Source organism: Pleurodeles waltl, chromosome 6 (genome assembly GCF_031143425.1).
Source record: "Pleurodeles waltl isolate 20211129_DDA chromosome 6, aPleWal1.hap1.20221129, whole genome shotgun sequence".
Taxonomy (NCBI): Eukaryota; Metazoa; Chordata; class Amphibia; order Caudata; family Salamandridae; genus Pleurodeles; species Pleurodeles waltl.
Genome location: NC_090445.1, coordinates 1,657,460,379 through 1,657,488,320, shown reverse-complemented (window position 1 = coordinate 1,657,488,320; position 27,942 = coordinate 1,657,460,379). Strand labels below are relative to the sequence as shown.

Sequence of the window (27,942 nt, the reverse complement as noted above, 5' to 3'; positions counted from 1 at the left end):
CATTCTTTCCTTGCTTCTCTTAAGAATTGGATGCCATAGCTCAATCAAAATTAATGTTTCATATACAGTATGCACACTAGTATATGTCTTTGTGAGGGCTTGCCTTCTGCATAACGGCCACGAAATGAGACACAACATTTCTTTCAAATTTATTTCTTGCCAATCTTTATCTGTTATAAATTGTGTTTGCTCAATTGTACAAAAGGGCCAGACGTTGTGTGGTAAATAATTTATATTACCTTATCTTCTTTCATAATTTTTTCTAGTAATAGTTAAATGAGGAAGGAGACAGAGTCCGGGACGTGGAGTATAATCAAGGTTTATTTCAATAACTCGAGTTAAGGGAGAGCTCCTTCACCAAGCGGGTTAGGGAGTGGTCTGCTCAACATTGCGCAGCTTGCAGCTTTTATACATTTCTTGCACAACACAAGCGAATAGCAATAATTCTGTAATTTTCCATCAAGCAAACTTTAGAAAAACACTTCTATGTGCGTCAGTGGAAATACGTAAAAATAGCATGCAGACAGAGAAATGTCAAAGCTGGGGTGTAGAATAGAGTGCGAGGGGAAAAAGAAAAAATAACAGGTGTAACTGTGTTCCAACCACAGGTTGTTCCGTCGAAGCGACCTTTTTCTCTCAGCAACGGCAGAATCGGCTTAACCACAGCTACATGGGCGGCTCTCAGGTGTGACCTTTTTCTCTCAGCAACGGCAGAATCGGCTTAACCACAGCTACGTGGGCGGCTCACATCCTGCCCAAAGCGTATCATGCAAGGCAGTTTGTCTCCAGCTGCACTCTCCAGAGTGTTAACAATAAGGTTTGTCAAGACATTCTCAAAATGGGTGCTTACTCTCAAAATGGATGCCTAGATGTCAAGGTACAGTGATTGCATGAGGGTGCAATATTTTACTTTTCCACATTCCCTCCTTGCACCAGAGTGCAATCACGGTCTTCTACCGGCAATTGAAGTAGATCCTGGCACTTTCCTCCTCCTGAGTATGTCTTCTAGGAGTGCACAGGGTAATACACAATCCACAGAGCGGTGGACCACATTGTATGCAAAGACAACACCCCATAAGTACTGCGAATATTATCCCGACTATGGACAGTAACTTCCAGCCCCAGGAGGATACCAACCCCCAAAACCATCCTGACCAGGTCCAGGTGCCTGGTTCCTGGTGTAATCCTGATGCTATTTTGTGTAATTTAGAAATAGCTTTATAGACTGAGGGGGCGTTATCGGGAATGAAAATGCAACAGCTCGACCCGATAATTTTACAGGCCCCACCCTTCTCCGCTAGTATGACGTCGAGAACAAGACGATTCTGGAGCGCTACCATTCTAATAGCGGATTGTTCCTGAGTCAAGTTCCCCAAAGCGGCTATAGTCTGATTCACAACTGCCTCTACTGTTCGAGTAAGTCTACGTATAAGCTTACTGTTCTGCACTGGTCCGATGAAGAAGAAAAAACCTCTATTAAAATCAGTATATTGTTCCGCAGCAGTTTCAGTTTGATCTATTCCGGATGTATCTATATACCTCTTGTACCTCCCTGCACTAATTCGATGATCCTTGTGGTACGTTGAAGAGGCAAGGAAAACAGGTGGCAATAAGAAGGATATATAACATCTCCCCCCCCAGTTGTAGGGAAGACGGACATAGGCAGACTGGCCGCAAATTAAATAGGTATGTCTGGTGGTCTGAAATGAGGACCGACCATGATCCGTAAATTTCACAGTAGAATTGCATTCACTGTATCCTACAGAGATAGTGCCAGTCTTCTGGATGCACAGGTGTCCTTTTACTTTGAAAACGGATATGGTTATTGGCCCTCCCTCTCCTTGAGACCTGGACTTTTTCAGCTTAAAAGTCAAGTCATCCTGTCGGTATTCTTCTCTTTCGAATACCGTTCCATTAGCCTGTGGTAACCCTTCCTCATCAGGATAACAGACCGTTTGAAGGACAGCGTTTAGATTACCCCAGGGCCAGTCCTTTTGATCTGTTGGCATCTCAGACCTGTTGTAAGCTGTGATCAGGGCAAACCAGGCCTCGCATGAGCCGTTATATGAGAATGGAAATGGTGTTAATGGCATTCCCCCTTCATCTTGGTGAGGGGGAATCCGTCCACATATCCAGCAATTAGTGGTATTAACCACTTGATGTGAGTAGTGTAATAGCTTCACAAAGGTGTTGTTCTGCATAGCTACTCTATGTGCCAACTCATGAGGTGGAAGATCGTGATGTGTGTGTTCTTGAGTGTCATTAAGGGGTGTCTGAACTCGTTTGCTTGGAGGAAAAACCACATACAGTATCCAACTCACACATGCTATTGCTGCCAACAAAAACATTAATATCAATACAAAAATATTTTTTCCAGTACATATTCTTCTCTTATATTTGTCCCTTAATCTCTTTTGTTCCATCCTTGTTTCTGTCACAAGCCTTGCCATTAGGCGTATCTCCCTTGAGCCCCTGCCGTTTCACCAACAAGAGGAGCTTGTTTGGACTTAAGTGACCTGGGCTCGGGAAGAAGACCTAAGTTTCGACTTGTATAACTGTTGGGGACTTTCTTCTGTGGGTAATGTCAATTGTTCGGAATGTTTTGGAATCAGGTGAGGCAAGGTGTCCTCTGCCCCTTCTTTAGAAAAGTATTTCTTACAGTGGCTGGCGTGTAACCAGCCCTTCCGTCCTTCGACTTTCACGGCCGTTCGGGTAACCAGTAGAACAAGCTTGGGTTCCTTCCACCTGGGCTCAAGAGGCGTCGCGCGATCAAAATTCCGGATGAGGACCCAGTCTCCCGGTCTGATCTGGTGTTCTTTGGGTTCGGTATTATCAGGAAATGCAGCTGCAACCTGTGAACGACAAGATTGAAGTGCAGACATCAAAGAAGCCAGATAATCTGTCAACACAGGTAGTTCAATGTCTGTTATAGCCTTAGCTCGCGGTGTCCCCCATATGTTAGGTGGTCTACCAAAAACTATCTCATAGGGAGCTAGTCCAGTCCTGGAATGGGGAACCATTCTCATGTAGAACAATGCTACAGGTAAAGCTGTTATCCAATCAACTTTCTTATCGGCACAAATTTTTGCCAATTTGTTTTTTAGCATTTGGTTGTGTCGCTCGACTAAACCAGCTGCTTGTGGGTGGCGTACGCAGTGGAATTTCCACTGGTATCCCAGCAAGAGCGAAATTTTCTTCATTAATTCAGATGAGAATGGTTGGCCATTGTCAGAGTATATGACTCGAGGTAGACCAAACCTAGGAAAGTATTCCTTAATCAATTGTTTGGCAGTGGTGTTGGCAGTATAATCAGGTACGGGTAGGCTTCTGTCCACCTTGTTAATGTACATACTACTACAAGGACATACTTGTATCCTCTGCATCTTTCCATTTGTATATAGTCCATTTGTATGACCTCAAAAGGATGTTCTGGAGGATGAAATCCTCCTGAGCCTACTGTCACACCCTTCCCGATGTTGTACTGGCAACATATCATGCATGTTTGGACCTTGTTTTTGGCTGCGGCTCTAAGGTGCTTATTGTCCCATATAGATCTTGTTGCATCTAGCATAGCCTTTTCTCCTAAATGGGCTGGCCCATGTATTGTTTCTATAATGATCTGTACCATGGCATCCGGTAGATACCAGACTGCTTTGTGTGGCACCATCCATCCCTGGTCTGTCAAGATCCCTCCCTCCTTTTTCCATTTTTCTTTTTCTTCTTTTGTAGCATGACTCTGTATGTCTAGTATATCAATAGCGGTATCTCTGGTAGTTTGTGTATGTCCTATAAATGCAAGGTCATGGGGTGACCCTTTTTCTACGTCTTTCTGTGTCATTTCCTGAGCTGTTTGGTCTGCTAAGGCATTTCCTATAGCGACATCGTCTGTTCCCTTTGAATGTGCTTTGCATTTAATTACAGCTATTTGTTCGGGCAAGTGTATGTCGTCCAATAACTGTGTTATGAGGTCTGCATGTTGTATTTTTGATCCATGGGATGTCATGAAGCCTCTTTCTCTCCATAGCGTTCCGAAATTGTGTACTACCCCAAAGGCATACTGTGAGTCGGTGTAAATGTTTATCTTTTTTCTCTTCCCTATGTGACAAGCTCTACTCAAGGCTATTAATTCTGCAGCCTGCGCCGAGAGAATTGGTATTTGTCGACATTCTAGTACCTGTGTTTTTGTGGTGACTGCATAGGCTGCTTTCAGTTCCCCTTTTTCATTTCTTTTACATGAGCCATCCACATATATATTTTGTTCCGCCTCTTTTAAAGGAATATCTCTTAGGTCTGATCTTGGTTTTGTCACTTGTTCAATCACTTCTATACAATCATGTACTCCGTCTATCTCTTCAGGGAGAGGTAAGAGTGTCGCTGGATTCAGGGTGTTACATCTAAGTATTTGAATGTGGGGTTGGAACAGTGTCAGTTCATACCCTGTCAATCTGGCTATGGTCAAATGTTGAGTCTGTGTTCTATTGAGTAGTAGTTCCACTGCATGAGGAACCCTTACTACTAGTGGGTGTCCTAATACTATGGTGTCACTTTGTCTGATAGCTTGGGCTGTCGCTGCTACAGCTTTCAGGCATGCAGGAAGGGCTTGCGCTACTGGATCCAGAGTGGATGAAAAATATCCGCACGGCCTTTGTTTGCCTGCTTGTTCCTGTGTAAGAACTGACAAAGCAGTCCCATTTTTCTCAGTAACAAATAATGTAAAATCTTTGTGGTAATCGGGGGTAGCTAATACAGGAGCCTGACACATTGCTTGTTTCAACGTTTGGAATGCGTGTGTATGTTCCTCTGTCCAGGGAAGTTGGGGTGTTGCACTTGCTTCCAATGTTGTGAGGTGTACAAGTGGTTTGGATATTAAAGCAAACTGAGGGATCCATTGTCTGCAGTAGGATGTTAATCCTATGAATTCACGTACTTGTTTCTGTGTTTTTGGTTGGGGTATATTTAGTACCAACTGTATTCTTTCTTGTGTTAGTTGTCTACCCTCCTTCGACAGCAAGTGCCCTAAGTAGGCCACTTGCTGTTGACAAAACTGTAACTTGTTTGGTGACACCTTATGACCATTTTCAGCAAGAAACGTTAATACAATTAACGAGGCTTGTACACATGACTGTTCAGAGCGAGCCGTGATGAGTAGATCATCAACGTATTGCAGGAGTGCAGTATTTTGAGGCATTTGTATAGTGTCTAATTGTCTTTTTAATGCCTGACTGTAGATGCTCGGGCTGTCAGTGAAGCCTTGAGGAGCTCGCGTAAACCGGAAGCTCCTTCCGGACAGTGAGAACCCGAACAAATACTGGCTATCTTCATGTATGGGTACGCTGAAGAACGCATTCCTGAGGTCGATGACGGTGAAATAAGATGCCTCGCAATCAATAGTAGTTAAAAGTGTGGAGATATCTGGTACAACAGGATGTTGGGACACCACACACTTATTGAGTTCTCGTAGATCAACTACCAGTCTATAACTGGGATTTTCACCCTGTTGGACTTTCTTTGCTACTGGTAATACAGGGGAATTAACTGTGTTTGAAGGTACTTCTATCACTACCCCTGCTTTGATGAGATCTTCTATGATGGAAATGAGATCCCTCTCAGCTTGCGGAGGTATTTTATACTGGCGTAATCGTGGTAATATGGCTCCATCTTTCAATATAATTTTGTGAGGCGCAATAGTCATTCGCCCAACCGAGGTGGAGCTGGTGGCCCACAATTCGGGGGGAAGCTGTGCAAGCCGAGGATCCAACTCTCTAACGGTATAGTGGCCTTTAAAATCTCGTAAGAAAAGGTGTACGTCCTGGGGGGAGCATACTATAATAGCTCCCAATTCTTTCAGTTGTTTAATGCCTAGCAAATTTTCGGGGCAAGCATCTGTTAAAAGAAGATCAGTGGTCGTGGTGAGGGGGCCGACTTGTAAAGGTAAGGGCTCTGAAGTATTACTAGTAATGGGCTGACCTGAAAAACCTAGGGAAACATTTTTGTTTCCTGACAGTGATGCTTGAGGCAGTTCATTGTGATCAATTGTTGTTTTGCTTGCCCCGGTATCCAATAAAAACTTATTTTCTTGTCCCAGGAGGTGAACGTCCACATATGGACCAGTCTGGTCCACAGGTATAGGGATAAGGGGCAATTTATCCTCTTCCCTCCCTGGGCAACTTCAGAAGAAACTGGGAAAATCGGCATACCCATTATTCTCTCCATTCATGTACATCTGTGCGCTCTGTTTTATTTCTTTATCCTGGCTCTTGGGAACTCTTCCCTCTGTTTTGTATTGTTCCCGAGGAACATGGGGTCTAGATAACGTTTTACCTGTGGCCAAATTGTGTTTCAGAACGGGGCATGTTACATTCCCTTGCAAGTCTTTGACATAATGTCCTTGTTTCTTACAGTAATTACAAACACCCTTGGAGGTAGTTGTTGTCTTTTGTTGTTGTGGCGGCGGGCCTGTTCTGGGCATTACAGTCTGTGCGACTAAAGCTCTTATCTTAGTTTCTTTCAGTCTCGTCTTTTCACGCTCTTCTTCCTCCCTCAGTCTATTTTGATGATATTGTAATATTCGTAAAACTTGGGAAGGAGTCTGAGCCTGCCAGGAACTTTCAACTCTTTGAACCCTTTCCTTTAATTTAGGCAAGCTATTTTCTACCAATTTGGACACAAACAGGTGGGGGTAGGAGTCACTATTTGGTTTAAGACCGCTATTGATAGCGAAACATTCCTCTAATCGGGAATAATAATCCCCAGTATCCTCACCAGGTTTTTGCTTACAAGCCGAAATGGCGTCCCAATCCTCTTTTTTAGTAGTGAGGAGTTGGGGTAATACTTTGAGAACAAGACCTGGCAAAGCCTTTATATTTTCGTGTATATCTCCCCCCGGTATGCGATCACGTTCTTGTGTTTCAAGGGTCGCCCAGTTTAATTCAACAGCATCAACTACCCAATTTTTCTCCCTCAATTTTTCATAAATTCCCGAAGGCAACAAATTTTTCAACATGATAGTCATATCAGTTAATGTGTAAGTTCCCATCGTGAGGACATCCGCAAGTTCTTTAAAGAATCCCGCAGGATCCTTAGAATGGGATGGAACCATTTCTTTCATTTTCATAATTTCCATTTTAGTAAGGGGGGTATACACAAAAACTCTGTGCAAGTTATTTCCAACATCTGTTCGTGGGTGTACCTCTCTGAGAGGAAAATGACGAAGTGTGTCTTTCTGTTGTAAATCATGGTGTCGTGACCGAAGAAGTGTTCGTGTTACTTCGTCATGATACTCCTGTCTAGCCTCAAGGAATATGTTCAAAAACAGACTTGGGTCTTGTACGAATGTTAAGGACGTGCACTTAGACAATAAATCTTCGAGGGCCTTTTGATGGGGTCTAATTATTTTATTTAGCGTCATCAAGTGTTGGGTCATATATATACTGGCCAATCTACGTTGCGTAAGTGGGAGATTAGAAAATAACTGGGCAATGACATCTGGATTGTATATTTTTGGTTGTGTGGTCCACAGGATGGCGGTACGAGCTCATTCCTGCTCCTCAACTGTTAAGGGAGGTTCCTGATCAAGGAACCATTCTAAGGCTTCCTCTGTTTCCTCATATAACTCTTCACTCGTTGGGGCCTCGGGAAAAAAGGAAACAGTTGTGGGGGTAAATTTTTCTCCTTTTCCGAGGTCCCCACGAAGTGGACATTGCTTAGTAGGTCGTGAGGGACCCTCTTTGAATTTATGTTGTTGTTGTATCATAAGGCCCAATAAGGTACCTATTGCTCTATCTATCTCATCCTCTACCTCTTCGGTATTTTCATTAAGTTCATTAATAATGTCTGCTAATTTTGTAGGAGTTTTCAAACCATTTGCCTGGAAGTATCGTGCAAAGAGAAGTGTCATGAAAGCATATATGTGCATTTTTTTTCTCTTATTTTTCCCCTTCATAACATCTGTATATGCGGTGGAATCTCCACCTCGTAACATATATTCAATCATACTGTCAATGGTACTGTGTACTGCAGGCATTTTTTCTATTTTAGTCCAACTATCAACTAACTGTTTTCCTTGTTCATCCAAAGCGGGATATCTTTTATATAATGGATCATGGGGACACTGCACTTTATCCTCCCCGCCCGCTGCTTCGTCCCCTCCCGCTGTCTCTACCAGAGAAAGACGTCGGGTGTGTTCTGAAAGGTTGTCAATTATAGCTGGGGGAAGTGTTACCGCTTGACCAGGTCCAGGATGGACGGGCCGCATATCAGTAGAATACGGGGGTGGTACGTCCAATAAGTCTATGAGGGGTGCTTCTTCAAAATCTATAGGAGCGCTGGGAAGGAGACCATGTTTCGATTTAACCTGACCAGCAACCTCACATTTAGGTAACACCGGATACAGACCGGTCATATTTCCTTGTTTTTCTCAAATTGTTTGGTCAAGAACTGTTTCCTTTCCTGTCTGTAATAATTCGTCTGACTTTGCTTTTTCTGACATTTTCTGCGCTTTTTCGACTTTATTCTGAGCTTTCTCCTGTCTCCTATGGGCTTCTTTCCTCCACCATTCCACAGAATCTAATTGAGCCTGTCTCGCTTTCCTTTTGAACAACTGTTCCTCTACCTTAAGGACACTTTCTATATCGAAAGTCCCGTTGATGGGCCACCGATATCTTTCTTCCAACTTCTCAGTATATTCCACCCATAAGTCCAAAAAGACTATTGCCGACATGCCATGTTTATTATACATAAATCTAGCTGGCGTGTCCTTAGGTGGAAGAACCACCTCTTTTTCTAAAAACTTTTTATCCTTAGATTTAGTCTTAAATTTGGCAAACAACGACATTTTGTTACTAAATCTATACCTTTACCGTTTCCTTAATCGGAAAACGTCTTGATACTATTCAGTAATACTCACCGAACAGCAAATCCAGAATTTTCGATCGAATCCAGACGCTGCGCGTGTCAGGGGTCTCAGACGTCTCGGACTCCTCAGTTCCTCGATGTCGGGCTCGGGTATGGACCTCCCGCGTCTCTCACCGCCTCATATGTATGCCGGTCTCAGTCAATCCCCCGCATCTCCGAAGGAATTCGGTGGGAAATCCCCACCGGGTGCACCTGAAGTCCGTCAAGAGAGGAAACAGGGGAAAACACCGCGGCCGGCAAAAACCGGCGCGTGTAGAGAAGGGAAGGTCCCTGTTCGGGCGCCAGAAATGTGGTAAATAATTTATATTACCTTATCTTCTTTCATAATTTTTTCTAGTAATAGTTAAATGAGGAAGGAGACAGAGTCCGGGACGTTGAGTATAATCAAGGTTTATTTCAATAACTCGAGTTAAGGGAGAGCTCCTTCACCAAGCGGGTTAGGGAGTGGTCTGCTCAACATTGCGCAGCTTGCAGCTTTTATACATTTCTTGCACAACACAAGCGAATAGCAATAATTCTGTAATTTTCCATCAAGCAAACTTTAGAAAAACACTTCTATGTGCGTCAGTGGAAATACGTAAAAATAGCATGCAGACAGAGAAATGTCAAAGCTGGGGTGTAGAATAGAGTGCGAGGGGAAAAAGAAAAAATAACAGGTGTAACTGTGTTCCAACCACAGGTTGTTCCGTCGAAGCGACCTTTTTCTCTCAGCAACGGCAGAATCGGCTTAACCACAGCTACGTGGGCGGCTCTCAGGTGTGACCTTTTTCTCTCAGCAACGGCAGAATCGGCTTAACCACAGCTACGTGGGCGGCTCACATCCTGCCCAAAGCGTATCATGCAAGGCAGTTTGTCTCCAGCTGCACTCTCCAGAGTGTTAACAATAAGGTTTGTCAAGACATTTTCAAAATGGGTGCTTACTCTCAAAATGGATGCCTAGATGTCAAGGTACAGTGATTGCATGAGGGTGCGATATTTTACTTTTCCACAGTTGGATTGTACGAGTATGTATTTTGTCAGCGATATCAACAGGTCACACCTACAGTCTTTTCAGCTGTGTTTTTGCTTTGAACAAAAGTCAAAATGTTAGTATTTACCAGATGTATTTCCCAGCTACCCAAACAGAACTATGGGCCTCAATTACAAGGAAATGTCAAAGGGCGGAGCTGCACCAAATTTGGCAGTGCCACACCTCCCAATTCAAACACGCCGGGATGCTCTGTATTTACAACAATGCAGTGCACCCCTGTGTGTTTCCTAGCGCTGGTGCTAAAATTAGCTGCCTAGCGGAAATGCTGGCAGTCTTGCACCATAGTGTAAGGGTGCCTGCGTTGCAGGGAATGATTGTTTATGTGCAGGAAGGTGTCCCTTTCTGCACATAAACAATCAATAATGGTGATTTATTACTTCTGTGTGTGCTCCAGAATGCAGCACACGTAGAAGTAGCAAATTTTAATTATTTAATGATTGTCTGTGTACAAGAAGGGACATCTTCATGCACATAAACACTCATTATTGGTGTTTTGCTATTTCTATGTGTTCTGCAGAATGGCGTTAGTTTTTGCCACTGCCTCAGGTTTGCAATTGCTCGTAAATCTGGGGCAGTGTAAAAAACAATGGGTGTTGCCTGGAAACGCCCACAGGAATACCCATTGCACGCCACTCTGCTGTAGCACATATTTACAAGTCAGCATTAAGCCGAAAATGATGCTAGTTGAAAATGATGCTCTGGTGCTACTTGTAAATGAGCTCTATGTGCATAATTTCAATGTTCTGTGTGGCCTAGAATCTGTCACCAGCTCCCTTTAAGAAACAGGAAGCAGCTTTTACAACGCTGTCTTTACGATACATTGCCTTTACCACATAATCATTTTATCATGCAGTCTTTACCACACATGCCTTTACCAAGAATAGTAAGTATTGTTAGGGTAAATATATATACATTCACTGAAAAAAACGAAGGTTAAAATGTCGCTGTAGTTAGGTGAAAATTATAGTTCTATCTATCTATCTATCTATCTATCTATCTATCTATCTATCTATCTATCTATCTATCTATATATAAATATATATCTACATATCAATTGTGTTTCTTGAAGCTTCCACAAAACACAACTCTATCTAGCTACCTATCTATCTATTACCTACTGGCAAATGCCAGTAGGTTGTTATAGTTAGGACCTAATTTCCATAGAAAGAGTTTTTTTGTTGTTTTGCCTATAACTTTGGCGGTGCTTGACGAATCTTCACAAAATTTTCAAAACATATACTTCAGTGGGTTGTATGATGGAACCACGCATGCCTTAACAACGCAGTCGGAACAACGACCACGTTGTTTCCACACATGCCTTTACAATGAATTTTCATTGTAAAAGCATGCCTTGCAAAGGCATGTGTGGAAACGGCATGTAAAAAGGCATGTGTGGTTCTATCATACCATCTCTCCACCAGCCCTGAGGCCCAAAACTACCTCCACCCCACCCCTAAAACCTAAGCTACCCCGACCCCCCATCCACCCTAAAAAAATAAAAACCTCCCAAAACCCCCTCCCTCACCCCTATAAAATAAAGTACTCGACCCTGCCACCTACCCTAAACCTAGAAAAAAACTATCCTGCCCCACCCCATAAAAGTAAACTACCCTGACACCCTCCACCCGCCCTGAGCCCTATCAAAAAAAGAAAAAATCCCAACTCCCTATCCCTAAAAATTAACTACCTTGATCCTGCACCCGCCCTGAGCCCTAAAAAAAATAAAAAATCTACCCTGACCCCCACCCCTAAAAACTAAACTACCATGATAACCCCCACCCGCCCTGAGCCCTTGAACCTTCCCCTGATAGATAAACTACCCTGAGCCCCCACTCACCATAAACCCTAAAATAGTAAACACCCCCCAGGCCCTAAGAACTAAATTACCCTGAATACCCCACCCACCATGAGCCTTAAAAAAAAAATACCTTACCCCGCCCGAAAAACGAAAGTACCCCGACACCCCAACCCACCTTAAGCCCTACCCACCAACCCTGCCCCAACCCCACTTACCTCACCTCGTCCTCTCCCAATCCTGCCTCCTCTTTTCTCTTCCCTCCTCCCTCCCTTCCTTAAACCTCCCCACACCCCATTAAAAATAAACTACCCCACCCTAAATAGAAAATATACCCAAACGCCCCCACTGTCGTCCTTAAAAAAAATAAAACAACTCCCCACCCTAAGCACTTAAACAAATACCCAAACCCCCACAACGCACCTTGAAAAAAAAAAGAATTGCCCGCCCAGACCCCCACCCACCCCAATCCTTTAATCCACCCCCCACCCTTGCCCCTTCCCCACTTACTTCACTGCGGCACTCCTGCACTTAAAAAAAACAAAATAGCCCAACCTCCACCCTAATTCCTTAAAGATATACCCAAACTCTCCACCCCAGACCTTACAAAAAAATAGAAAGACCCCAGCACCCACCCAAATCCCTCAATCCACCCCCACCCCCACCCCAGCCCCAGCCCCACTTACCTCACTGCATCAATCCTGCCCCTGAAAAATAAACTACCCGACCCCACACCCTAATTCCTTAAAAAATACCCAAACCCCCCAGCCACACCCCTTAAGAAAAATAGTCCCCCAAGCCCCCCACCCACCCCAATCCCTTAATCCACCCCCCAGCCACACTAACCTCTCCACATCCTCTCCCAAACAACGCATGACTGTTTCTGTGCCTTAACCATGCATATGCGTAGTTCAGCACATGCATGGTTAAGACACAGAAACATGTGCTGTTTAGGCAAGCGTGGTTTTGCTTACGTGGGAAATGTCTGCGTGGTTTACAACGCATGGTTGAGGACATTTCCCACTTCAGTGGGTGCAGTTTCTGTCTTGAAAGTTTCAGGATGATTCATCAAGTGGAGGCTGAGAAAAAGGGGGATCTCAAAACACATTTTCCCCATTCATTTTTCATAGGTTCTTTAGAGACGCCTTTAGCCCAAACCGCTGACTGTAATAACACCAAATTTGGCAGGAAGCTAAATTTTGTTGCATAAATTGTGCTTTTTCTCATTCATTGTAAATACATTCAGTAGTTTTGGAGATATTAAAGGGCAAATAATGTAGATATCTAGGGATGTGGATCCTCCACAGATTGGACTGTTCCCGTGCTATCTGATTGGCTGCCAACACTTCAACAAAAAAGTGTTGCCAGCAATCTTGGGACTCAGCCTCAGCCGAGCCCAACAAAAAAAGTGAAAAAAAGAAAGGTGGCCAGGGTAGGGTCACCCTGAGCCCCTAGCTTGGGACTCGGGGTCCCTCCTGGACCCTGCCAGGGCCAAAAACCATTTTTTTAAATCTTGGAAAAATCTGTGGATCTGGATACACAGATTTTTCTGAGATTTTCTTTTAAAAAAAAGGGCAGTCTACCCCCTTTATTTTTATTTTGCTCCCGGGTGGGCCAGGTCCCGGGGGTCTTGGGTGTTTAAAATAGGAGGGGTCAAGCAGGGCCCCTGACTTGGGCTTATATTAGCCCCGGGCACTACCATCTCCCTGGAGCAAACTGTGTATTTGCGATCGGGAAGGCTCATACAGCCTCCCCCACAGCCCTGGGCACTGCCACCTCCCTGTGCTGAATGTGAAATTTGTGCTGGGGGGGGGCCTGCATTCCCCCACAGGCGCAGGGACCACCACCTCCCCAGGGCTGAAAACTAAATAATGAAGGGGGTCAGTTGTGGACACCCAGCCCCAGGGACCACCACCTCCCCAGGCTAAGTTAAACTTTGGATGGGGGCTGTATGGCCCCCAATGTGGAGCCAATAATGGCTCTGGGGACCACCACTCCTCCAGGGCCCATTCCTGCTACGTCCCGGGGTGGGCACCCCAGAAACATAGCTATTTGCTCTAACTTGGCAGGAGCCTTGACAGCTCCTGTCAAGGCAGAGCAAAAACTCTGCTTCCAGCGGGCGAGAGCTGTCAAAGTGCTCTCATCCACTGGAAGCAGAAGTTTCATCTCTTCCCTGCCTATTGAGCTGCGGGCAGGGAAGGAGATAAAACTATTGTTCTTGCATTCATGGAGCTGCATGTTTAGCAGATTCTCATGTGAAAGAGCACTTGAAGCTCCCCCCGCGGTCCCATTGCAACAAGACAAGGCCCCAGGGAATGGTGTCCCCGGGGCTGAAAAACAGTCCGGGGAGTGGCTCTGTGGATGAGTATGTGGTTGTGTGAGTACTTGTGTGGGCTGTGAATGGGTATGTGAGTGGTTGTGGGGTTGTGTGAGCGGGTGTGTGAATGGTTCAGTGGATGATGTAATCAGTGATGTCGTCAGTGATGTCACTGACCATTTCATGAGTGATGTAATATGTGAGGTCATAAGCAGTGCATTGTGTCAGCGTAAATTTTACTTAGCTCAAGTAACTATAGCTGCTGAATTTCACTGCTTTTGTATGAGTTATCTGTGAAGCCTAACTATCACATCCATGTAACCTTTGTTTTTTTCAGTGAATATATATAGATATATATAAGGAAACCTCCATTATGCTGCACAACCAGGTCATAGAGTGCGAATGAGTTGTGTTTTGTGGAGGCTACAAGAAACACGACAATTAATATATCACCAGTAGGCAGTTATAGTTAGGACCTAAATTGCATGGATAGAGCATTTTTTTGTGTGTGTATATATATATATATATATATATATATATATATATATATATATATATATATATTCTTAGAAATGGGGTCTTTGGTTGGCAGTCAGGTTACCCCCTGTCCAAGCAAGGACCCCCACTCTAGTCAGGGTAAAAGAGAATCAGCTTCAGCTAACCCCTGCTTACCCCTGGGTAGCTTGGCACACGCAGTAGGCTTAACTTCAGAGTGCTAGGTGTAAAGTATTTGTACCAACACACACAGTAACTGAATGAAAACACTACAAAATGACACAACACAGGTTTTGAAGAATAGAGAATATTTGTCTAAACAAAACAAGACCAAAACAACCAAAATCCACAATACGCAAATCAAGTTATCACTAAAAATGCAAAAAGATACTTAATGTAATTTTAAACACACACTAATACTGTTAGCATGAAAATTTACTTTGGGTGCGTCAAAAATAACCCCGCACGGGTGATTGTGTGCGTCATAAAGGGCTTGCGATGCATCGATATCATTCACGAGTGAGACCTTGCGTTGTTTCTCCTTTAGTCGGGTCGGTGTGCGTTGTTTCTTCTCTCCGCAGGAGAGAGATGCGTCAATCAGGTCAGCACTCTCGGGTTGGGGCAAGCCTTGCGTTGTTTTTACACACCCAGCGGTACTAGTGTCGGAAATCCAGCCGCACGATGATCCAAAAACCACGCAGCGTGGGTTGTGATCTCACCAGCCTCTGTCAGCGATGCTGTGTGTTGTTTCTCCAGCCCTGTGCGTCGATGTTCGGGTCGCATTGCAGGCGAGTGGCGATTTTCAGCCGCGAAGCCAGCAGCGCGTCGAATTTTCAGCTGCAGATCGGAGTTGTGTTGATCTTTTCCCAGCACGGCGGTCAGTGAGTGGATTTCTCCCTCTTAGGCTGCCAGCTTCTCCTTGCAGGGTCCCAGGAACTGGATGGGCACCACTTAGCAGAGTAGGAGTCTCTCCAGAGACTCCAGGTGCTGACAGAGAGAAGTCTTTGCTGTGCCTGAGACTTCAAACAACAGGAGGCAATCTCTAAATCAAGCCCTTGGAGATCTTCACAAGATGGAAGGCACACAAAGTCCAGTCTTTGCCCTCTTACTCTGGCAGAAGCAGCAACTGCAGGATAGCTCCACAAAGCACAGTCACAGGCAGGGTAGCTCTTCTTCCTCAGCTCTTCTCCAGGCAGAGGTTCCTCTTGGTTTCCAGAAGTGTTCTAAAGTCTGTGGTTTTGGGTGCCCCTGTTATACACATTTTCTCCTTTGAAGTAGGCCTACTTCAAAGCAAGGTCTCTATTGGTTGTGAAATCCTGCCTTGCCCAGGTCAGGCCCCAGACACTCACCAGGGGGTTAGAGACTGCATTGTGTGATGGCAGGCACAGCCCTTTCAGGTGTGAGTGACTACTCCTCCCCTCGCTCCTAGCACAGCTGGCTCATCAGGAAATAAAGACTACACCCCAGCTCCCTTTGCGTCACTGTCTAGTGTGAGGTGCAACCAGCCCAACTGTCAAACTGACCCAGACAGGGAATCTACAAACAGGCAGAGTCACACAAAAGGGTATAAGCAAGAAAATGCTAAAAGTGGCATTTTCAAACACACAATCTTAAAATCAACTTTACTAAAAGATTAATTTTTAAATTGTGAGCTCAGAGACCGCAAACTCCACATGTCCATCTGCTCCCAAAGGGAATCTACACATTAATCATATTTAAAGGTAGCCCCCATGTTAATCTATGATTGGGACAGCCTTGCAACAGTGAAAAAAAAATATTTCACTGTCAGGACATATAAAACACATTACTATATGTCCCACCTTAACAATACACTGCACCCTGCCCTTGGGGCTACCTAGGGCCTACCTTGGGGGTGCCTTACATGTGAGAAAGGGGAATGTTTAGGCCTGTGGGTACACTTGCCAAGTCGAATTTACAGTTTAAAACTGCACACACAGACCCTGCAGTGGCATGACTGAGACATGAGTACAGGGCTACTTATGTTGGTGGCACAACCAGTGCTGCAGGCCCACTAGTAGCATTTGATTTATAGGCCCTGGGCACCTCTAGTGCACTTTACTAGGGACTTACTAGTAAATCAAATATGCCAATCATGGATAAGCCAATTACATACACATTTTGTATAGGATCACTTGCACTTTAGCACCGGTTAGCAGTGATAAAGTGCCCAGAGTAACAAAAACAGCAAAATCAGAGTCCAGCACACATCAACAACCTGGGAAACAGAGGCAAAAAGTTAAGGGAGACCACGCCAAGGATGAAAAGTCTAAGATATATATATATATATATATACACGCTTTCAATTATTTATTCTCACACAAGTCTGTAAAAACAAAGCCTAACACAATTCGGTCACACTGAACTTGATCACAGGCTCTGTGTAGGCCTTGAGTGCAGTCCTTCCTAATCTGAAATTTCGAGTCATTGATTGTTTGATGGATTACGGATTTCCCTGCCGTGGACCTGTATATAATATATATATAACAAGCAACTGTATGTGGAAGAAGCCCAACATCAATTAAAGAATACCACCAGTTTTCAACTAACAGAGAGACACTATCATAAGGCATGTGTAGGAAGATATCACAGTATGTTGCTGACTTGGAAAGAGAATAGAATTTTGAAATATGAAGAATATAAATTCCGTAAAAAGAACAACCAAATTATGCCTACCTCCTATTTGCTGGCAAAAGTACATAAGAACAAAGAAATACTACCGAACGACCCATTGTTTTGTCCATAGGGAGTCTGTGACCATTTCTTATTTCCTTTCGTAGAGACCTTGCCCTCATACTTGAAGGACAGTACAGATTTCTTGGAAAATATAAATCATATTCCTTGGGAACTGTCATATACACTTGTAACAATGGATGTGCAATCCCTGTATACAAGTATAAGCCACAAGGATGGTTTGAAGGCAGTGGGACATCATTTGAGAGCAAGACCTTTGGGACTCTTCGAATATGATAAGATGCTTCTGGACATAGTTACGTTTTTTAGAAGAAAATGTATTTTTTTTGTTCAATGGGGACATGTTCAAGCAGATTCAAGGGACAATCATGGGTACCTGGTTTGCCCCCAGCTATGACAATCTGGTAATGTGCTGGTTGGAGGAGTAGGTGTCCATGGACCTTAAATGGAAGGGCTTTTAAGCAGGTGATTGTATGGCTTCCCTATAAATAGATAACCACTTTTTGATATGGGGCGGTCAAATGAGGTGCTGCATGACTGTTTGGAGTGTCTGAGTGATAATAACTTGAATTTGCTTTTCACAATTTCCCAAAGCAAAACAATAATTATTTTCTTGGCTATCCACTAAAATGTGCAAGATGATAGATTAACAATTTCCCTAGTTGGGAAAGGAATAGCAGGAAATACAGTGCTCCACACATCCAGCAGTTATCCCAACCATATGAAATGGAGTATCCCATTTGGGGAATTGGTGAGGCTGAAAAGGAACTGCAGCATGGTAGAAAAATTACTAAATGTCTAAGATGACATGATAAGAAGGTTCAGGATTAGAGGTTACCCCATACAAGTACTGAATATAGTAATGGCAAGGATTAAATCAAAGAACAGAGAGAAGTTACTGTAAGCTACAGAAGCTGCAGGAGAAAAAGTCTCCCAAATTGGAAAGGTTACCTTTAAGAAGGTTAGGATGATCAAAATCTATAATACCGAGTCCAAGAAGATCTCTGGCATCTTATCAAAGAATTGGGAGATTTTGGATAAAAACAGACCATTAAGGAGTATGTAGGAGGGGCACAAAGATTAACGCACCATAGAAGAAACATTAACGACAAATTGGAGCATAGTCATTTTGAGCCAGGAATTCAAAGCACCTGGCTCAGTTTAGAACCTGCTGGTTTCCACCCCTATAAAAATTGTAAGGTGTGTAAACATAGCCCTTCCAGAATGACCCATGATGTTCAATATAAAATCTGACATCTTATCTCATGTAAGACAGATTATGTAGTATTTTTCATAGAGTGTCCCTGACAATATAGATATGTTGTTAGTACTATCTTTAAAGTGAAAACAACAGATCCTAGAGCATGTGAGAGCCATCTAAAACAATGATCCGAGCTACCCAGTGGCACATCATTTTCAAGCTAGTCATGGCAGTGACTTGACTATAATGACCTTTTTCAGCCTAGATAAAGTGAAAACACATCAGTAAGGGGGACCAGTGTTTGAAGCTACATAATCAACTTGGAAACCATTGAACCACAAGGCCGTAATATGAGTGAGTATCTAGCTCTGCATTTGAATGTATAACGTTTTATATGTAACTGATTCAGAGATTTAGCATTTCCTTTTCCAATCTTCTCTAACCAATAAGTAAAGGGCTTTGTGTGAACAATTGAACAGGAGCAGAAAAACTCATCTTTTTAAAGCATTAATGAGTATTGAATATTTTCTTTTATCCCTTCTTGTCCCTCTTTTTTCATACTTTTTCTCTTTGTGGTTATCCTTGATGGGATGAACACTGCATTTTATAAGGTTGTACATATTAGATGTGAAAACTTGACTAATAACTCATAGGATATGAATTATTGCCCACCAGGGCTTCAAAGCAAAGGACAACCTGAAGTACATTTTACTATATGTTATTGTGCACTACGGATTTAATGTGATTTAAACTCAAAATGTATTTTTGTTATAATATCTAAAATAAGGAATGATGACATAGGATGCATTTCCTCCTTTATGCAACAGATATCCATGTATAAGTTTTATGAAGTACAGCAGCATGTGATTACCATGGATAAAATGGACAAAGAAGCAGAAAGGGATGTATGTATTTATATGTGTATATTCATTAATGACTGTATAAGACAGAAACCAGCACACAAGGGCTTTATTGTCAGTGGAATGTGGCATGCCTACTATTACAATATTGAAACTGAGGTTTAATATCATATCATGCACTATTGAGTATGTATATCATATCGATGTACAAATATTATGAAGTGAAGGAACAAATGCACTGTCCCAACTAGGTGTCATATATTTTGTACACAAGATTATCTGCGCAAATGATGGAGCATAGCTATTGGTTTGCTGTCTGATTTAAAATTTACAATTGGCAAATAACTTTCTGAATATTCTTCTATTGGAAGAATTGTTTTTTGAATTGTAAAATGGCAAAATACAGTTTATTTTGAGGGACAAGTAAAAAATGAGAAAGACTCAGTAGGATGTTCATTATGTTTTTTATATTGTCTATGTTAGGACATGATCACATTCTGTTTTAAATAACGTGGTTGAAAGATTACATCCATCTGTGAACAAAGCTCGAGAATAGGAGCTAGAACATGTTGGGCTTCTGATGTCCTTTACAATCCAAATCAAGCACTTTTGAAGATCAATATTGGGGCTGTGGTGTTAACCCTTGTTTCGTGTTGTTAGAGAGTAGCGTGTTTCTCATACAGAGCGGGTGTCCTTTCCCACTCGCCGAGACCGCCTTGTTAGGGTTGGAAGTGTGCTCAGTGGTGAGTGACAGTGTTTGCAAACTTGCGGCTTAAGGTAACTATGCACGATTTTCTTATCAATAATTTTATTGCTAATGTTGCAGTGATAATATCAAACTTGCCATACAAGATCTCATCAGCGATATAATATGTGGAGCAATTATCTGTGCAAGGTGAAGGCGTGAGTTCGAGTTACCTTACGGTGCGAGTTAGAGTTACTTGAAAGAATTCTAACTATAACTGCTGAATTTCTATGGTTTTGTACGAGTAAATTCAGAACCTAACTATAATGTCCCTTTAACCTTTGGTTTCTACAGTGATTTTCTATGTTTTTTTTAACGTAAAGTAATTTTATTTACTATACATATTCCAATCCCCGCCATGCACGGCCTTTGGGCGCTGCAGAGGTTGGCTGCAAGGGCTGGTCTGCAGCCACTCCTTGCAGCCAAGCACTTATACCCACCCAAACACATATGGCCTTTGGTCACATTCAGCGCAGGTTGGCCAAAAGGCCTGTTTCTGTCAGTGGATCTGTGAGTGGGTGTGTGAGTGTCTGAGTGGGTCTGAAAGTGGGTGTGTGAATCTATGAGTGGGTCTGAGTGGGTGTGTGAGTTGGGCACCTGAGTCTCTGAATACATGTGAGCGAATGAATTAGTACATGAATTAGTCTGTGGGTTTTCTTTCAAATTTGTTCATGTTTGCGAATAATTCACAAATAATCAGTGAAAATTTGTGAATTTTTGTGAATACTGCACATGGTGATGAAAAAGTATTTTACACCTTAGTTTGCCCCTAAAACAGACCTATATCACACCCCTGGGGTCAGGGTACCTTCACCCTGACCCCTTATGCCACTTTCAGTTCAGAATTTCACACCCTGGGGACCGTGTCCTGTGAAATAAAATTTCTAGTCAGGGTGGGCTCAGCCAAAAACAGCACTTCTTTCCACATGCTTAGTTGTGAAAATTCACACATTTTTCGCAATTTATTTGCAAAGTCATCGTGACCAGAGATATACAAATGTATTTTCCCTTTGATATCGCAAATCAACTGAACATTGTTACACCAAAAAGTGAAAACTTGGTGATCTGGATACCGAAAGCTAGCTTTCTGCCAAGTTTAGTGTAATTCAGTCTGGAAGTTTGGGCTGTAGACATGTCTAAAAGTCCCATGGGAATTAACATGGGAAACACAACTTTTTTCACACCACCCTTTTTTCTCGGCCCCCGCTTGACAGAAACTTTTCAAGCGCAACAAGAATCATCGCAACACTTTTTTGGAAAATTTCGTGAAGATTCGTCAAACGGTGCCAAAGATATAGACAAGTCAAAAACGCTTTTTCTATGAAAACATGGTCCTAACTATAACTACCTAGTGGGGACTGCCACTACGTTTTAAATACATATATATATCATCAAGCATGATCAGTATGATACGGTAAGTGAAACACACACATATATATACATATATATATATGTATATGTTATATATATATATATGTATGTATATAAATAACCAACAGTGCCCGGAATGCGGACGCATCAGCACAGCGGTCCTGGTCGGTCTCTGAGACGCCCAAAATCTTCTTTACAACACTCCCTTCGATCCAAGGAAAACCAGGACACCTCCGAAGTGTAGAGTTACAATTTTAATTCAGAAATCTGAAAACTCCATCGCGTTTTGGCCGTAGCCTTTATCATGGATGGAGTACGAGTGTAACATACATATTTGAAAAGCCAAAGTAGATAAAACAAAAAACGGACAAACTGTCATCACCTGGAAATGTTAACACGAAAGCGGCGGCCATCTTAAAACGTTCATGTCATAATATTTATGCATCAACTTTGCAATATTGCCATTTAGTATATGTGCCGCCGAAGCAAGCACAAGGAGGACCCGGGAGGCGTGGCAAGGGCAGGAGCCCTTTAAATTTCATATCGCGCTCCCGCCGTCGCGGGAAGCGCAAGGAGGACCCGGGAGGCGTGCCAAGGGCAGGAGCCCTTTACATTTCATATCGCGCTCCCGCCGTCGCGGGAAGCGCAAGGAGGACCCGGGAGGCGTGGCAAGGGCAGGAGCCCTTTAAATTTCATATCGCGCTCCCGCCGCGTGGGCTCTCATTATCCTAAATGAGACTACTGGATTTCTAGGCAGCAGGATCGATAACGGTGTGGGGGACTGAGTCTGACCCACGTGTAAGGAACTCTGTCACCCTAAATCCGGTTGTTGCTCCGGCTAACTAGCAGTGCCTCATTTCTCCCACGGGGAAGAAATGATTGGGCAGCCGAGCGCATGACATCTTTGGAACTTCTCAGGGAAGTCGTGGTCACTCAGATCCAAACCAACTCTCTCATTCACAATATGGTCTCATATACAAATGACAAAGACAGTATAAGTTTTATATAATGTTGTATAAAACAACTGTATTTTAGATATTAGGGCGTGAGCCGCAATAACCAGAACAATACAACATAGTAGGATTGATATAGTAACCAGGAGAGTAAAACATAGAAATAAAGCTATCATAATTCCTAACCGTTTCTACTCTCCCTCTGCTTGTTCTATTTGGAGCACAGCAACTTAAGCTTTCAGCTTGCCTTTCTGTATCACTAGGGAGACGGACACACTCATACCTGAGCAAAGGCCTGTGATCTGGTTCAGCATCTGCAACGAGGCAGTCAGCGTCTAGTTGTGGTTCCCTGGTCGGAATCTCCCTCTCATAGCAAGGATTCAGGTAGACTAACCTTAAGTTTTCTGGATTTTAAACCACTACCGAGCGCTGAGGAATGGATTGATACTATTCAACCTAGACGAGCAAAGGCTTTATTTATGAAGTATCGATATGGGATTCTCCAGGTCAAGGCTTTTACCTTCAAATGGGGTCTCCTGAATGGGAGTAATCATGAGGCGACCTGCGAGCTATGTAATATGGAGACACCAGAAACGACGGATCATGTCCTTTTAAATTGCATTGCCTACAATAAACTAAGGAAGAAATGGATCCGACCCATCTGCAGGAACGTTGGAATCAGGAACTACAATGAAGCTGCCAGATTTTTGAGATCCAGCTCGATACCATATGTTGTTTTTGGTCTAAGCCGGTTCTTAATAGCAATTTCATTCATCAGAGACAAGGCGGGCCTGAGGTTGTAGGCGTTCTAATTCAGGCAAAACTCCCAAAGTCAACCTATGGTCCTGAAATCGATAACTGGGAGTCACCCTCTGCAATTCAATGGCATTGGGACCTATAATTGGCCAAGGATATATCTAGCTCAGGGGACACTGTCTATGCCCGGGAGGACCGTAGCTACTGGGAGGTTGATTAAGTTACCTAGAATGGTCATTGTCACCTATGAAACTTGTTCCTGGATTTTGATATTTACTTATTTTTATCCCAAAAGGTCTCCTCCTAGTTAGGCAAACAAGTGCCTGATGGCACGGGAGGTAAATTTTATGGGTTTTACAAATGAAATACTGTAATCGATTTTTACCTACTGTTTTTAAGATCAATATCAGATAACTTGTTTCTAGTAGATAAGTGAATATTTGCTGCTGCTAGAACAATGTGCCTTTTTGCATTACTCGATCGTATATGACCTCTAAGCAATATAGGCACGTAAGAAAGAAAGGAATTGTTGGGCCCTAGGGATTGTTAATCACTTTTAAAAAAATTAGTTAAATAACCCCTCACGTGATGATGCTATCTATATTGCTAAGATTGTAGAGGCAACTTGAACCTACTGGAGGCAAATAATCATTCAAAAGCATATATCCTACTTTCATAATGGTTACTTTTTGAGCTAGTCCATAGTTAACGATACTACTAGCAAGATAGCAATTTTAACTGTTTTTTGTATTAAGGCTTATACTTTAGGGGTATTTTATAAAATTTTATAATATTTATATGGCGATCTGCATGATGATGTGTACTGTATATTTTATAGTGTTTTAGTGATTAATTGTTGATTTTTAATAACATTTATACCCACAACTCGCCTATTTGTATTGTATGGCCCTGAGGGAGCTTTGGTCTCGATCAGTTTTTAGTGTTTCTTTGTCTTTCTTCTTTTAAAAAGTGTCTTTGTTCCTTCTAGAAATGTAAGAATTTTGTCAGTATGTTTTTATGGTATTGTTTTACCGAAATAAAGCTGTAAAGAACAATATTGCCATTTAATACAGAGCCGTATTGGGCTCTTATCTCGCTTAAATTCAAATTCAAATGTTTTCATCACATTACTACTTTTCAAAAAATTCTGTAAAATACTTTTAACATACAAAATTGTAATGTTAGTGATCAATAATTCATGATTGGATGCCTTAAAAAGCCCCAGTGGGCATAGTTCATAATACAATATTCTAATCTCGCACCCCAATGAATACATTTGATAAGACCCTGCACAACACCTCGTTACTAATAGTCCAACCCAGCCAACCGTCCACAATTTCTGTCTCAAGCACAGTTTAGTCCTCAGTATGTGATACACTATAAAAAACACCCCCACTCACTGTGAACATTATAACCAATCAAACACCCTTCCTCTATACAGCTCACATTTCTTCCAATTAATCATTTAACCCAAATGGATACTCAGCTCCTCACTTCACTAGAATTCAACCCCACAGAGTCCAATGTTCCGAAATCAATTATATAATTAGACTCCATAACTCTTAATGATCTTTCCCTATTTCCGCCTCGATTGTTCAGTTTGACCTGGTCAATAACTACAAACCTAAGTAGATTCTCATGACCAAAATGTACTTCAAAAAAATGTCTGGCTACTTGGTAGCTTCTGTCATGATTTTTGATAGCTCGTCTATGCTCCAACACCCTCTTTTTGCACTATGGATCGTGCTCCCTATATAAAGTTTATCACAAGGACATGTATATATGTGTGTGTTTCACTTACCGTATCATACTGGCCATGCTTGATAAAGGCATGTGTGGTAAAGGCATCTGCATGGTAAAGGCTGCATGGAAAGGGTAGGTATGGTAAAGGTATGCGTTGTATTGGCATACATCCTAAATAAACATGCTGTACACTTTTAAGAAGTGTGGTTTTATAGCTATGTTTTTTCTGTTATTTGTTGTAGCATTTTATTTACAAAAGTCAATTGAAAAAAATGTGTCTCTATGACAGTGGATACCTTTATGATCTTTGATGGCTTATTTATGCAGTTCTTGCCACTGCACTAATCAATCACTATTGTTACTGGTTGTAGAAAACCATACTTTTTTCCATGCTCACCCCAGACTTTTTGCCTTTTTATAGACCATTTTTTTGCTGGTTTTAAAACTCAGTGCATTTTACTCCTGTAAAACCAGAGTAAAGTGACAATGCTCCACCTTTAAACATGCTTAAATTGGCTTACCCCTATAAATCTCAAGTGTGTGGTGTAGAAAAATCACATAGGTCCTAGAAGTTAAAGCCACCAGTGGACTGAAGCACATCTGGTGCCATTCATAGGGTTTTCTTGTAAATCATGACTGCAGCAACCTTGAAACCTGCTGTCACACCTGTTAAAATAATCATTTTTGACAGGTGGGAAATCCTACTTCTAAATATTCAGAAGGCATCACTAAGTACACATTTCCAAAGTGTAACATGTGCAAAATTAAAGTTGCCATGCTCCTCCAATGAATAGACCTCAAAGGTTATTTTCACTGGCAGGGCTGTAGCTGGGTCCTAGAAAATTACCAAAATATAGATTATACATTTTACTCTGTAGGTATTTACAAGAAACAGCTGAAATAGTAATTCAAATATATTTTCTAATTTTTAATAAAAAGTCAAATTAATTTGTTAAGTTACATTTCTAATAAATATCTAGGAAAAGTAACTTTTTCAAAGTTACCTATTCATTACCTGAAACTCCGGGATGCTAATTAGCACTAGCCTGTGAGTCGCTGACAAGCAAGTGCTTGACCTTAATGAGATGTGAAAACTGCTCTTAGAGCAGAACAGTGGCTTAAGCCAGATAGCAGGGACATTTGATCATTATCAGCCCAGGAAGGACAGCTGTAGTGGACTTGATAACTTCATTAACTTAAAAGGAACAGTGGTGAGGTCTGCCTGTTCATAGTTTAGTATAAGGAGAAACCTGAAGAAGAGAACGCCTTTGTTTCCAAGGCTCACTCTATATTGGCTGGTTCTGAACACAGCAGGAGGGAAGCTATCCCAAGAACTGTTTTGAAGTGGACACAAAAGAAGGGTCTACTCATTTTCACGAACACACATCTGTGTGGATGTGGGAAATTGGAATGGTGGTTGACTGGGGTGTGAGCCCTGGTAAGAAGCAACCACAATTCTTGTCAGGATAAGGCACAAGCACATTTCAAAGTAACCTGTTCTCACCCTCTAGTAGCTTGACCTAGGGCAGTCTTAACTAAAAGGCAATATGTAAAGTACTTGTGCAAAACAGTAACACAATGAAAACACCACACAAAAAAGGATCCCATACCAGGTTAGAAAAGGCCAAAACAACCAAAAATACAATCAGTAGAAACTGAGTTATGAATTTCTGAAGAATAAACTGAAGAATAACGCTTAGAAGCAAAAAGCGAAAAGATATCTGGTCCCACCTGACTGGGACTAAGTCAAACGTTCAGGCCGACCGCCATGGAGCTAAGGCCCACTTCAGAGACCCAGTTAGGCCTTAATCCTGGTTTCGGAGCGTTGTGTGGATCCAAGGTTATGAAGCTTTGCATAGCCAATGTGATGCTTTGGTTCTGAAATGCGGCAAGTCTGCATTGTGAGGTCCTGTTGCATCGTCATTGAGGATCCCATCGAAGGGGCTTGCAAGGCGAAGGGTGGTGTTGGGGTAGCGTTGGTTCTGCTGAGCAGTGAAACTGTGATACAAAGCTTTAGCGTAGTCATCTTGGCTGTTGATGAGGGATGTGAGGACCAGCTCCAGGGCAGTGCCACTCAGTGGTGGTTCCGAAGGTGAAGCGTTAAACCCAAGATGCTGGATGTGGCAGCAATGTGAGCTTCCTGGGCTGAGCCCAATCCAAGCAGCTGCAGCGATGCATCAGTGCAGTTGGAGGATGTGCCGCTCAGCCAAGAAGATGTGTTGTTGGTCTCAGGAATGTGCCGCTCAGCAGAGAGGATGCGTTGGTTCCTCTGGGAAGCACCTTAGGCCCACTTCCAAGAGTCCAGGACTTGGATGGCATCACTAGGCAAGGTAGATTCACAGAACGCAGAGTTCAGTTACAGAATCAGGGTGGTTGGAAGTCATGTATGTCCCTGAGACTTCAGATCATGAGGCCCACCAACTAGCCCTTGGAGTCACTCTGTATTCTGGGTTGGAAAGAGGCAGGTCCAGTCCTTCTCACTCTCAGGCAAAAGGGCAAAAGGCAAAGGTCAGCACCACAAAGCAGAAGTCAAGAAGAGTGTAGTCCACCAGAGTGGCACTGCTTCAGCAGCACAGGAGTCTTTATTCCTGGCAGAGTATCCACAGGTCCAGAAGTGTATCGAAGTGGTAGGGTCTGAGGTCCAGTTCCTATATGCAGAGGTACCTTTAACGTGGGGAGACTTCAAAGACATGCCTCTGAAATGTACAGATGTACTGGCCTCCCCGCCCTGGCTCCAGACTAACTACGGGACATATACAGCCCTTTGTGTGGGGACAGGGCAAGGCATATTCAGGTGCAAGTGAAGCTGTGTCTGTCCCATCCTGCCCAGGATGGCTTTTCAAGTAACAGATGACCCATCAAGTCACATCTAAGCTCCCTTTGTGATTGGCAGGAGGAATACACAAAGCCCAACTGCCAACCAGACCCAGTCATGTGACCAGAGACAGGCTGCAGGCACCAAATGACTAAGGCAAGAAAATGCCAACTTTCTAAATGTGGCATTTTCCGAATTGCAATTTAAAATCTAAGTTCACCATTAGTTAGGATTTT

The 27,942-nt window shown here is 42.7% G+C and overlaps 1 long non-coding RNA gene across 1 annotated transcript in view; it reads right to left on the bottom strand.

Moving 5' to 3' along the window:
* Positions 1 to 313: 313 nt before the first annotated feature.
* The window catches only part of LOC138301281 (uncharacterized), a 50,116-nt gene continuing 22,487 nt past the window's right edge, over positions 314 to 27,942 (bottom strand). Inside the window, exons 2-3 of the long non-coding RNA XR_011205074.1 lie at positions 8,906 to 9,183; positions 314 to 2,852 (exon numbers count right to left, since the gene is read on the bottom strand). This is a non-coding gene — a long non-coding RNA (uncharacterized lncRNA). The remainder of the gene's footprint in view (positions 2,853 to 8,905; positions 9,184 to 27,942) is intronic.